The sequence below is a fragment of the Crocuta crocuta genome, unplaced genomic scaffold, assembly GCF_008692635.1.
Source record: "Crocuta crocuta isolate KB4526 unplaced genomic scaffold, BGI_CrCroc_1.0 scaffold263, whole genome shotgun sequence".
Taxonomy (NCBI): Eukaryota; Metazoa; Chordata; class Mammalia; order Carnivora; family Hyaenidae; genus Crocuta; species Crocuta crocuta.
This window is the reverse complement of record NW_027529541.1, coordinates 2,584,486-2,598,898: the sequence shown is the minus strand read 5'-3', so window position 1 is coordinate 2,598,898 and position 14,413 is coordinate 2,584,486. Positions and strand designations below refer to the sequence as shown.

Below are 14,413 nucleotides of genomic sequence, written 5' to 3'. Positions count from 1 at the left end.
ATAAAGAGGCTTGATCAAGAGGCATATTCTTGCAGCCCTTGACTTTGTTACATTCCCACTTTCCAGCTCTCCTACCAACCTAGCTTGTTCTCACTAACAACAGTTTTCCTCACAGCAGCTCAAAGGTCCTTTGCATCTTTTTGCATTTATACTTAGAAATGCCAACTGAAAGAACACCAAACATGCCAAGTTTTGAAATTAGGCTTGTGAAGGACAGAAATGTTTTTATCAACAATGTCTGTTCATGTCTATGAATATATAATACCCAAGCCCAGCCCGAGGAATAGTCTATTTGATGTAGAAAAACAATACCTATAAAGTCACCACAATACATATGAAAATAGCAGAATATGAGCCATGGTATTACCATAATGATGACAGTTGCCAACATTCAGATAGCATGTACTATGTGCCAGATATTGTTGTAATCATTTATGTGTATTAACTCATTTAAACCTCACAATCACCTTGTAAAATGGATACCACTATTATTCCTTTTGGCAGATGAGAAAAGTGAGGAATATAATTTCCATCAATGAGTAATGGATGCGTAGAAAATTCCTTCCAATATGCCATATCTCATGCTTAGTGTATGGTCACGTTGATTTTAGAGTGAAATCTCTGTTTCCTTAGGCTACATTTAACCAATTACTTCTTTCAAGAGTGATTAGACATGCCCTATTGGAAATGAGAGCCCTAAAATGGAAGGTAAAGAGCAACTGTAAAAAGTACTATCTAATAATAGACTGGAAAAACCACTGAAATTCCCATCCAAAGAAGAATGCATAAATTGAAGTGTAAGTAAGAAGTGGAATTTCACACACAGAGATAAATCTCACAAAAATAATACTGAAAGAATAAACATCAAGTTGCAAAAGAATATACAATAATGTTTATATATAATGTAAAATTGTATGAATTAGTACAAAATGGTGCTTAGGGTACTTAGGGATACCCCTCTTAGGGTGCTGTTGACCCTTAAACAATGCAGACTCCCTGCCCACTAGGAAAATTGCATAACTTTGACTCCCTAAAAACTTAACTGCTAATAGCTTAATGTTGACTGCAAGCCTTACTGATAACGTGAATAGTCAATTAACACATATTTCGTATGTTATGCCTATTATTTATGCATTTTTATAATACAGTAAGCTAGAAAAAAGAAAATGTTAATAAAATAATAAGAGAAAATCTATTTGTAAAAAATTTGTATATAAGTGGATTCATACAATTCAAATCTATATTGTTCAAGGGCCAATGAAGTAAAAGTATAAACAAAAGTCAAGATGTATGTTAACAAACATTTTATAAAATGCTCTTCTATGTCAGACATTGTGCCATTATAAATATTATCAAGTATTTGAAGTACTCAAGAATTATAGAAGTACTTATCAAGGTTTTTGATTTCATGAATTTGATATCACATGGTACAGGAGTGTTACTAATTCTGCATTTTATTAAAAAGAAAGTAAAACAAAATAAAACAGAACTTACCATCTATCCTCATTATTTTTTTTATAAATGGAGGATATTCTTAATACCCCCAAATACATTAAAAACATAATCACAGGGGGGGATTTTTAACTGACCCAGCTTTATCCCACCAAATTCTATATTTTTCCCTGAGTAACATAGTACAAGCAGTTCAGAGCTGCTGCTATAGAACATTCAAGATTTGCAGAGGTGGAAAGAAGACTTTCACTGATTTAAATCAAAACATCAGTAGTCGTTTCTTTCTCACTCGGCTGGTTGTGGATTCCTTCATCATAAAAGGATGAGATGTTAAAAGACATGATATGACAGCTGTTAGGCTGAATTTCTCTTACCCTGAAAAAAAATTGCCCATAATGAAGACATGGCAGTGGCATCTGCAGGCTGTGTGTTTATTTGGGAAGAAAGCTCCACTTGTTCCAGCCAAAGCAGATGCTTATTATATTCCCCAGGGGCTCTCACAAATTTTTGACTTTGTATCCATTTCCCCTCTTCCCTCTAAAAAAGAGATCCCACTGTGTTAACTGATAAAGCAGCCATGGAATAAAGGGCTATCCCAAGGACGACTGTATTGAGATTGGCAATTCTTGGTTCTAACACACTGTCATCACTGACTCCTTGCAGCTGATATAAACCACAGTAGCATGCTATGCTAAGCAAAGAATAAGAAAATGGTAGGATATGGAAATATCTACAATAGTGTAGAATATTGTTCTGTGAAGCAGCCAGCATGGCCAAATAATGGTATGACAGATAAAGTAGTTCTAACAGCTATCACTCATCCTCCTTGAATTTGAGTGAGAGGATTGGGCAGTTTTATAATCTCAGAATAGAGAAAATGATGGTAAAAGATGCAGAATGGAGTTAGAAATAGTAAATTTATTCCAAGATAAAAGTGAGGGGGATTTAAAATTCAAGAATTTGCCAAAAAACAGAGTTAACAGAAAGAAATGATAGAGGTGCAAGACAGCCGGCATATGGTGAAAGGTTGGTATCCTGGTGAACCAGACATGGGGGCACGAGCAACCCCTGCAAAGCCACAACTCACACAGAAAAGGTCAGACTGAGACAACCTGATCTCCCACCCCACCTCTCACCCCCACCCCTGCACTGCCCCCCAGGAGGGCTGCAGAAGCTGAGTAACCTGGTTAGACTGCTGACACCTGGAGTTCAAAGAAACCCTAGGTTGTTTGGGCTAAGAAAAACAGAAGACAATTAGATTTTTACAACTTTGGCAAATGCATTTATCATATTCACATTTCTGAAGTCAGAAAGTCTTTGAATCATTATGTACCCTTTTATGGAAAAATCATTATTTAAAAATATACCATATAGTGATTGCTTTTTAAATGATGGAACCATGAGATTAAGGATATAATATTTTTAAACTTATTTTATAGACTGGAAGAAGGCTTAATAGTCCCTTGGACTGAGATTGCATTGTTCCCAGGACCAGGTGAAAGAGCCTCAAAGTAGAATTGTTGTAATTTCAATAGTTGTAATTTCAATAGAGAAGGAGTTAGGACTATGCTAAGACAGCAAATGTAAAGCTTTTTTTGAGTCTTCCTTTCTGGCAACAAAGTACTATATTTGGTCATGATTTTTGGTGAATTATTTATATCAGTACAGTTTTGTGTTTTAGAGCAATATTGAGACCTCTGTTCTAATAAATTAATAAATATCTTTCCCAATAGACTCTCTTGTCAGGGAAAAGTTCTTGTTTATTTAATCCCCTTTTCCAAAGAACCCATGTGAATGAATAAAAGTCCTAAAATAGTGCAGTACAATAGATCTTCAATCAACCTGCCAAGTCCACATGACAAACTTAACAGAAACATGAAATCTGGATCAAATAAAAGAAAGATAGCTACAGAGGACACTTCCCATGTTGAGCACAGTACAGAGGAGTGGATATAGATGAAAGGCAGGAAAAGAACCTGAAAACAACTTTTTTTTTTTTAAATGATAAGAACAGGAGAGACATAAGTGAGTTCCCCATTTTGGTAATTTCATTTTACTTTTTATACTCAAACTTTCAAGTACATATAAAGGCAGAGAAAATAATGTAATAAACCATATGTGTCCATTACTCAGCTTTAACAATATTCAACTATAAATGAAGTAGCAGAACAGATTCAGAGATATGCCAGGTCTTTGGTGGCAGATGAGTCCCTACATAAAATTAGCTCAGCTTCTGTATTTTTATCTATACAAACAACCAAACAAAAACCCTACTACTAAAGCCATTGGATTTCTTCACTCATAATGTGTCCTGAATGATAAAAGATGAAACAGGGCAGGGAATATTGGGTAACAGTGAGCTGAGATTCAGGTTTGCAGTTTCAGACAAAAGTCAACTGAGATAAGTTAGTAACCATAAAACAAAAAGTTTGGGGGCAAAGGGGATTTCACAGTCATTCATTTGCCAATATGTAACTCACTCTCCTCAAAGCAAGGGGAAGGCTAAACTCCAAGGTAGCCTCACACTTCCAATCAAGGGAGCACATACAGCTCTCAGGCAGATGGCATTTCAAATTTGGCAAGTGCTAAGAGAGAGCTTACCCGAATTAAAATTACCAGCTGCCAAGTGCTCCTTTTGTCAGTTCACTCCAGATACCACTGCCACCTCCCACACTCAAAAAACACAAGATCTAACAGAGATTACAAACCACCAATACATAGTCTTCCAATTCAGGCACTAAGTGAAAAATGAAAAAGTATTCAGGAAAGCAAAGAAAGGAGGGGAGTACAATCCTCCAATATATTTTCTAAGGCAAAATAGCGACACAGATAGAACTTCTACTCAAGGATGAGTAAATAAACAATCTGGCCTTAGATCTCTGTAAATATGCTATGTCAAACAAAAAGAAGGACATAGACTTCAGAAGTGAAGTTCAAATACAGAATACATGTGGAAACTCAAAAAAAACCAGAAAACTTTTGCAAAAGGTCTTTGTATTCTGAAAAGAACAAGGAGCTGTCAATGAGATTACTGAAGATAGAAGAAAGAATGACATGGAGAAAAACTTATGATGGTGATATCTTTTTCCAGTTCTTGAAGTTCCTTCATCTAGCTCCAAGTCATCTTGGCAGTAAGTGTTTTCTCTTTCTCTTTCCTTTTCTGAAACTCAGAAGGTTCTGGATCCAGATAATCCTTTACTGTAAAGTTTTGTTTTTATTTTTCCCTTGACTAACTTTTCTGTTATTTTTGTTCTGTTTTTCTTCATTTGGACAAATTATAAGTCTCTTGGTCTCTATGATCTGTATTCCCTATATATCATTTTTTAATTGAGATTTAGAAGAAAAACAAGAAACAAAATTCATCATAGTTCTTAAACTAAGGAAGCAGTGAAGAATAGACCTGAGATGAGTAAGAGGTAGCATTTAAGACAGGCTTGAGAAATGGTCAAGATATAATGGAGAACTAAAAATGTAAATAATTTATTATGTGTAACTAACTAACTATATAAGTAAATAAATGGCCATCTGAACACAGGTATAAAGATCTCCTTCTTCAAAGGAGAGAAAAAAATATATTACTCTCACTCTTTTCCACAAAACACTAGACTCCAGAAGAAAATAGACCATTTGCATAAAAAAGCTAAGGGGGAAAAAAGTCTGTTCTAACAGAGTTTCATAACCAGCCAACATATCATTTTCAGATTAAAATAATAGGAAGTAAAATCTGAATATCTGTAGCACTTACAAACTCTTTCCAAAAAAAAAAAACATTTAAATGAATAAGGCAGTTGAGTTTTTCTTTAACTAACTAAATTTCATATTCTATTCAGATTTCTTCAGTATGTCTCTAATGATTTTTTTCTGTTCCAGGATTCTACTGCATTCCTGACACACAAAATTGTGATATAAAAAGTATTTGTTGCTTTAAGCTGCTGGCTTCGGGGACAATAAGTTATGTAGCAGTAGATAACTATGAATTATAACTGTTTAGCCCCAAGTAGGTAGTGTGGTCTTTCACTCTATTTGTACTTTTTCCTAAGTATTAATTTACTGTATCTATTGTCCTTGCATTTGTATCATATGGTTTGAATAGATTCAATAAACTGCAGGGTCTGAGCAACTTAATTTCATTGGTAAGTCTTTCTGTTCCATGATTTCAGACTGGGAGGCTAACATTATAGCAAGACAATTTCCCAAGGCAATGGCATTATTATCAATGGTGGCTACCACAGGTCTCACACAGTCTCCCTCCCAATTGTGGGGCCTGTGGACGTGTGTAAAGAGTTTTCCTGAAGATGCATAGTTGGTTAGTTAGGAGAGATTTGTCATTTTTACACAGAGGAAATACGCTGAAGAAGTGTTAGAAATAATTTGAAGAGTAGGGTGAATTTCCAAGTAAATTTAGAACTCTACCATGAACATAAGCAAAAATTGCCACCGATGCAGGGCACACGCTCATCCATAAGCATTTCTTGATCTGTGTACCAACGCTTGACCCATCTTCTCAGACTGACTCCTACATATAACTGCAGCTGACCCCTCATTTTGTGTTCCTTCTGATCTCTAGTCACAGTCACAGACTGAACTTAACACCATAACCTGTTTCACAAACATAGGGTGTCAGGGATTGTAGTTGTGTTAGCATTGCTTAGCCCCATTTCTGGGAAGCTATAACTCAGTTAGGGTTAGAGTTAGAGTTATTCAATAGATATAGAGGTGATAATAGATGCTTATGGATGAGTGTGTGCCCTGCATCGGTGGCAATTTTTGCTCATGTTCATGGTAGAGTTTTAAATTTACTTGGAAATTCACCCTACCCTTCAAACAAACAAACAGTGTTCAGATGGTATTTATAGGGAAAAAATAAATCATTAACTCAAAATAAAAAGTGGTTATTGAAGACCTACTACGTGCCAGATTGCATCCCAGATGCTATGAAAATTCAAACAATGACTAAGACTCAGTTCTTGCCAAAAACCTTTGAAACACATTTACTCATGAGTGAAAAGAGTTACAGTTGCTCCCACAAGGAGAGTATGGTGGAAAAGATAACAGAAGGAGGCAGAAGCACATAAGAATATTGATGACTATGCTGTCAGGTGGATAGTAAATTTTGTGTGAGGCCCTACTATGTTTAATAGGAAAATGTTACTTCTTATATAAAAACTAATGTTTGGGGCTTTTAATAGATTGCATAACAAATAACTACAACACTGGCAACTTAAACCTATACCCTTTTATCATCTCATAGTTCTGTAGGTGAGAAGTTTGGGTATAGCATGGCTCAACTATTTTTCTACTCTAGGTTTAACAGGGCTGAAACCAAAATGGCAGGAGAGCTGTATTCCTTTTCTAGAGGCTCCAGGATGAGTCTGTTTCCCAGGTCCTTCAGCTTGTTGGCAGTATTCAGTTCCTTTGGTCGTGGGACTGAGGTCCCTGTGGTCTTGCTGGCTGTCAGGGAGAGGTTATTGTCAGGTTCCAGAGAATAACTACATTCCTTAGTTCATGCCCCTCTTCCATTTTCAAAGACAGCATTGATCAGTCAAGCTCTTCTCATACTTGAGATCTCTCTGTTCTTTCCTTTTGTGTCTTCTTCCCTGACTTCTGCACATTTCTGACTGGTTTTTCTGCCTTTCTCTTCTCCTTTGAAAGGTTCATGTGATTAGATAATGCCAAGATCAATCTTCCAAGATTATCTTCCTGTTTCAAAGTCAGCTTCTTAGTAGCTTTAATTATATGGGCAAAGCTCCTCTACCACAGTAACCTAGGTCAGTGTTTGAATAACCAGGGGCAGAAATATTAGTGGGGGGCATCTTTAAAATTTTGTCGACCACAATACTTAACAGAGCTCCTGCACTGAAAAAATGCTGATTTGTTCCTTCAGTACAAAGACCACAAATCACAGATTCTCTTGGGGCTGGAAGCTTGCATAAAGTGGGGTGAAATGATGGGAACTGTTAATCCTTTACAAATGTTAAGGCTAGAATGATTTTGCTCTTTAATATCAGTTCTATTTGGAGCCAGCAATCACAGATGTCGACTATATGGTTTTAAAAAAATCAATACATTCCTGGAGTAATGATCAGTTAGAAGGGTTATAAATTGCATGTATGGCTTACGAGAAATGGATAGGGAAACTTGCCCATTATATTGACTATTTTGTCTTTGAAATGTAGCCATCAATTATAATGGCTTCCTAGGCAGAAGAAGCCAGATTTATGACTGGAGGAGGAGGGATATAAGCCTTTACTGAGCTGTGACTTGGGGCCAGAAGTTGGCGAGTCATTGTTATATTCATGTCTTTTGGTTTTATGTGTGGGCAGAGTAGGTAGCTCTGTACCTCCCGTGTTTCCCTATAGGATAAAGCCAAAGGAAGTGAGGAGGTAAGGAGGCTCAGCAGGCTCAGCTATCCAAGACTTGTCTTGAGGCTGCTCATTTTGGAAGGCCAAGTTGCCATGAGAATATATATTATAGATGGAAGAAAAAAAGATACTCATCATTTTGGCCATGTAAAAGACACTTCTTGATTTCTCAGATTTATATTTTTTCCTATTTGGATAATATGCAGCAGGTCTTCATTAGGGTGAACAGCTGGCTTCCTAACTTCTCTTTTATGACATTTTGCTTGGGAATACATGACATGGTTTTAAATCAGGGAAACTGGGTGAAGGATTCTCCCTTTAAAGCATTAAACAAAATGAAAATCTTTTATTTTAAAATATATTTAGTTTAATAATTAAAAATGTTTTGGTTTGGTTGTTGGTTTTCATTATAAAAAAGAGCAATTAATTTCTCTGGTCACCTTCATTCTAGAGAGAGAACTGGAACATAAGCAGGGAAGGCAGCAGTTGCCCTGGGGGAAGGACCACACTGCTAAAACCTGGGGCTGATAATTACTCTCTAGGAAACTGGCTAGAAAGTGGGTAATTTTCTGAGAAATTCTATGGCCAAATGTAACCATGTCTAAAAAAGGGAATATCGCCTTTACAAAGGTTTTACCCAAGACTGTAATTTTATTTTCATTTTTTAAATATTCATTTAATTTTGAAAGAAAACAAATGGGGGAGGGCCAGAGAGAAGGGGACAGAAGATCTGAAGAAGGTTCTGGGCTGACAGGCTGACAGCAGTGAGCCTGACACAGGGCTTGAACTCACGAATTGTGAGATCATGACTTCAACGGAAGTCAGACACTCAACCTACTGAGCCACTCAGGTACCCCTATTTTCATTTTCAAGGAGGAGACTTTCCTACAATTCAAAAAAATATGTGTATATAAATAATATACACACATACATACATGTATGTGTACATATGTGTGCACATGTGTGCATGAAAAGTTTTTCTATTTCTAGACCCATCTTCTTGGATTCATACCACCACCCTTTGTACTTGAAGGGAGATATCTTTATTAATGTCTTCTTTATCCTCTTAAGGTTTTTTTCATGCATATAAAAGCAAGTATTAATATATTTTCTTATTCTCTTTTTATACAAAGTATAGTACACTCTGTTACGTACATTTTTTCAAGTATAATCATACCTTAGAAATTTTTTCTCATCAGTACATGAAGAGCTTCTATATTCTTTTCTATTGCTACATAGCATGGGTCCTCGATTCCTCATCTACATTTCAGAAAAACAAAATAAAACTTTAAATTGCTCAATATTTCGCTCCAAGATCTATATTTTAAATTGCTCTGGAGTTCACTCCTAGGTATATATCTAAGAATAGAGTTTACATAGATATACTACAAGACATGTAATGCTCCTAGCAGTGCTATTTTAAAAGCCAAATGGTGAAAATTACCCAATTGTCCATCAACAAGCAGAAGAAAAGAGAAATAAACTGCAGTATATCCACGTAATGAAAGACCACACAGAAATTAGAATGAACAGTCTACAATTACACAAAATAATTTCAACATATCTCACAAAGTTGACTAAGAGAAGCCGGAACTGGACAGTACATATCTTGTGATTCCATTTATGTCAAGTACAGACATATATGAGAATGCCAAACTCATATAAATATTTGAAGTAGAGGTGGATCTCCTGGGATGTCGGTAATTACTATTTTCTGATATGAGTTCTGGATGTACTGATATATTCAGTATTGAAAACTCATTAAACTACGATTTGTGGTACTTTTACCATTTACCATTTGTGTACTTTTCTTCATATATATTATACTTTGATAAAAAGGTTTTTTTTGAGGAAGAGAAAAAGAAGCATTAAAAACCAAACATTTTTATCACTCATTTGGTGACTGAATTAGTTTTTTATTATTGACTGAGCAGATTACCATAAACTTAGACTCCTGAAACAGCACAAATTTATTATTCACAATTCTGTAGTTTGGAAGTCTTGGTTAGAACATGGCATCTGGTTATCTGCTCCAGGTTTCACAAAGCTAAAATCTAAGCATCTTCCTTTGTGGAGGCTCTAGGAGACAATCTGCTTTCAAACTCACTCATGTTGTTAGCAGAATTCAGTTCCTTGTTTCTATCTGAAGTCTATTTCTTTGTTCATTGTTGGTATTTCTCAATCTTAAAGACACCTGTGTTCCTTTTTCTCCCCCCCACCCCCGCCCCACCTTTAACCAGAGGTGGTGCATACAGTTCTCTCTGTGACTTTCCTTTCTATCACATCTGTCTTTCTCTTCTCTTCTGAGTTCCTCTTCTTCCAGCCAGAGATGGTCATCTATTTTCAATGTCTCATGTAATTATATTGGGTTCACCTAGAAAATACATGATAATCTCCCCATCTCAATGTCCCTAATGTTAATTACATTTGTAAAGTTCTTTTCGCCATGTAACCGAATATATGCAACCTAATGTCATATAATATAACTCTGGAACTCATAGGTTCCAGGGATTAGGGCATGGACATCCTTGAGGCACCATTACTCTGCCCAATCCAGTAATGTAATCTCAACCCGTCTAACTGACCTAAAGTGAAGATACTATATATACATATGCATATATGCATACACACCCCATTTAATGTGATTTTTCAAATGTACTCCTGCAGGATCTTAATGTGGTTGATAAAGAAGGACGGTCCTCATCTATCCTGGGAATGTCATGTAATATGCAATTGCCATATTACCTTTTGATCCAAAACTTATAAATTCTGAAACATATCTGATTCAGGGACTGTGATCTTTTATTGAATGGATGCACCATGGTTTATTTTTCTCCTTTGATATAAATGTGCATTATTTCTATTCTTTTCCTGTTACTAGTAATCTTGTAACAGCAAACTTGAACTAAGGTGATGTTGCATTGTATGTAAATGTATTTGTATAATAAATATTAAGAAGTAAAACTTTATGACCAAAGGATATGTCTATTTTTAATTTTATTTTTTAATGTTTTATTTATTTTTGAGAGAGAAAGAGGGAGACAGAGCATGAATAGGGGAGGGGCAGAGAGAGAGAGGGAAAAACCGAATCTAAAGCAGGTTCCAGGCTCTGAGTTGTCAACACAGAGCCCAACCTGGGGCTCGAGTCCACAGACTGCAAGATCATTACCTGAGCCAAAGTGAGATTCAGCTCAATCAACTGAGCCACACAAGTATCCCAATATATCTATTTTTAATTTTGATATATATGGCCAAATTGTACTATTAAAAGGCAGGAATCACATTATCTTTCCTCACTTCATGTATGAAGATTCTGCTTCTTCACAGTCCTGCTCATACAGTTTATAATCAAACTTGTAAATCTTTGCCACTATGCTAGATTCAGTACAGTTTTACTTTAATTAATGGACTTTACTTTTTGTGAAGTTTAAATTTACAGAAAAACTGAGCAGAAAGTAGAGTTCCTACATGATTCAGGGAAGTTTTAATTTATAATTATTTTATTGTGTGAGTATATTTTTAAAAGATTAATCATACTGTAGTATGAAGAAAATTGTAATTCTTTTACTGTGAAATATTTGTTCATGTTCTATGAAATTCTTTTCTACTGAATTATTGCTATTTTAAAATTGATTTCTAGAAAATTAGGTATATTTTTGGTATAAGTTAAAATTGGTTGCTCCCAGATTTGCCTTTTGACTACTTACTTTATTAGATAGTTTGTATCACTGAAATGTTTTACTTTTATGTAAATTACATTATTAATATATCCTTCTATAGTTTATTGGTTTTTTACCATACTAAGAACTGCCTTTTTTAGACTGCTTTTGCATGTGAATTATGAATCTAAGTTCTAATTCTGAGCATAACACCTTATCAAAAATAATATACAAGAGCTTGATACATTCTAGTATAAAAAAACCTTCATATACTACATACATTAACATATTAGGATTTGGTGATTTGCATATCCATAAACCATATAGCTAGACAGATGAGAATAGCAGGGGAAACATGTTCACTAATTATACATAGCACCAATAGAGGAGGCTTCTTTGAGTATCAAAATCCTGAACATGGATGGTACTTGTTTATATTATAGGCATGCAACTATCACTGTGCTCATCATTTAAAGGATAAATCTTTGTCAGAATGCAGGAACCTTGCTCAGATAAGATCCTTTGTTTCAGGCACAATTATCAATCTTATCCTAAGCAGCCATTGTAGAGAGACAAAAAGCACCTATAACAGGAATATGAAGTTGAAAGGAGTGTTCTCATTCTTGTTCTCAAAAAGCTAATGAAAATACTGGAGATCCACCAAGTGTCATAAGACAGGAGAAGGAAAAGAAGCGGAGAAAATACTAGGGGAGAGTTAGCAGTGTCAGAAGAGAGGAATAAAAGAATAGAAGAAAAGGAGGAAAAGTGCTGGAGGATCAACAATTTTAGATTTGGATGGAAGGAGGAAAAGGGGGTACTAAATCTAGAGGAAGTCGCAGATGTTAAAAAAAAGACAGAGATGCTACTGGGGAGGAGAGGTAGAAAAATCGTGGAACCTGGAATAACAGATTTGAGATTGACATTAAATGTGCATGTAGACCTAAAACTCGGACTACAATTCCAGTCACAAACATAAGACTCACTTAAGACATGTACAGTGGATCTGGACTATAATCCTGAACTTTCCATAATTTCAAACTTAGACTTTAGACCTAGACCTGGATCTCATATATTGGACCTTAATGTGAACCTATCATATAGACTTAGACATTGGAACGGGACAGAGGACCTAAAACTAGGATCTGAATTTTGCAGAACATTGAATCTGACCCTGATTATACTCTATAGTCATGGACTTGGGAGTTTGCTCTTGACATTGACCTAGACATCTAATTCTAGACTTGGGACTTATTTATTTTTAAGAGAGAGACAGAGTGTGAGTGGGGGAGGACCAGAGAGAGAGGGAGACACAGAATCTGAAACAGGCTCCAGGCCCTGAACTGTCAGCACAGAGCCCGACACAAGGGCTTGAACGCACAGACAAGATCATGGCTTGAACCAAAGTCAGATGCTTAACCAACTGCACTACCCAGGTGCCTCTGAACTTCATTTCTAAACACAGACGTGCAACTGGACTTTAGAACTTTACTATGCTCTTGGAACTTTATCTTCACCTGGACATTGAATCTGTAAGTCAGAAATGAATTTGACCTAGATCTTAGACCTAGTATTACACCTGGACCTTGTGTCTGGACAAGATCCAGAGTCAAAATATACCTAGGAATACAATCTTGAGCAGTCTTTGTTCTTAGGTAAATATGGACTTTGGACCAGCCTTTGGACTGGGACCAGGACTTCATTTTGGTTATAGATGCTGATTGTGGACCTCTAATCTGGAAATGGATTTTGGATGGAGAACTTGGACCTGAATACATCATAAATACAATCTTCAGTTTGAATTTAGATTTTTTTTTAATAGACAATAAGTGCCTTTCTGCCCGTGGACGCCGCCNATGTGTAATCAATAAACGATTTAATATTCTCTTGAATGGAATGGCAACTGTATGGATTTGGGACTGGCAGAGCTTTGGACTTTCCCTGCCCACTACCCCTCATAATGTTGAATGCTTCTATCACAATTCAAGTTCAAAACTCTGCCAGAGAATAGAAACCAGCTGCTGGCTAATGCCACCCCATAAGTCCACAGATTAGAAGTGTTTGGGAGACCTTTTTAAGCTGACCAGCACCAGTAAGAATATCTTATTTTTAATGCAAAAACAGGCTTACATTAAAGGAAAACAGCAGTTACACTCTGTTCTGGTTTGGTGGGTCCTTAATAGAGGTCTGTAGATTAACTATATGGATTTCTTATTTGGATAGTAAAATTTTGGGGATGGGGAGGCAATTTTAGTATATTCATGCTAACTGCAGTTTTCCTTTAACTATGGTACATCACACAACCATCCTAAAATGTTAATTGTACAGAAAATGATTTCTGAAGCCTTTTATAGTTACGTAATATCCGATCATTGTTATTTGTTACATAGGTTCTCTTGAGCCCTCCCTTTGGTACCCTCAATTTCAGTGCCATTGTACCTGGCAGCATAGAGAATTGTTTATCACTAGGACTGTGTATTCCCTCCCAATATCTTGGATGTGTTGCTTGGAAGTTTTGGGGAGGAGGGTGGAGGGGGGAGTGGGTGGGAGGTGGGCGGGAAAGCATGGGTGATAGTTCCATGAGTTTGATATCGGCTGAGTTTGCAATGGCAGGTGGAACCTTAACTATTGAGGGAGTTTGCAGATACCTCAGGATTCGTGACAATGCCTTTAAAGATCCAGGAGAGATGTTCAGCTACTAGGAACTGCTAGCAAGCATAGCGCGAATGGCTCCAGCTCAGACACTCTACAGCTGAGAGTAGACACTTGTGGGAGGAGTCTGCCACTCCCGGCTAAATCAACTCTCTTTAAAAATATAAAACGAAACAAACTCATCTGTCCAAATTCATGGCTAAAAGGAACATCCTTATGAGGACAACCTTTATCTGAGCCACTGTGCACTTCATTTTCACTGCCATGTAGTTGTTAGCTGTTCGCAGCTTG

The 14,413-nt window shown here is 36.4% G+C and overlaps 1 long non-coding RNA gene across 2 annotated transcripts in view; it reads right to left on the bottom strand.

Moving 5' to 3' along the window:
- Positions 1-14,413, bottom strand: part of LOC144229344 (uncharacterized) — a 224,298-nt gene that overhangs the window by 180,140 nt on the left and 29,745 nt on the right. The window lies entirely within an intron of this gene.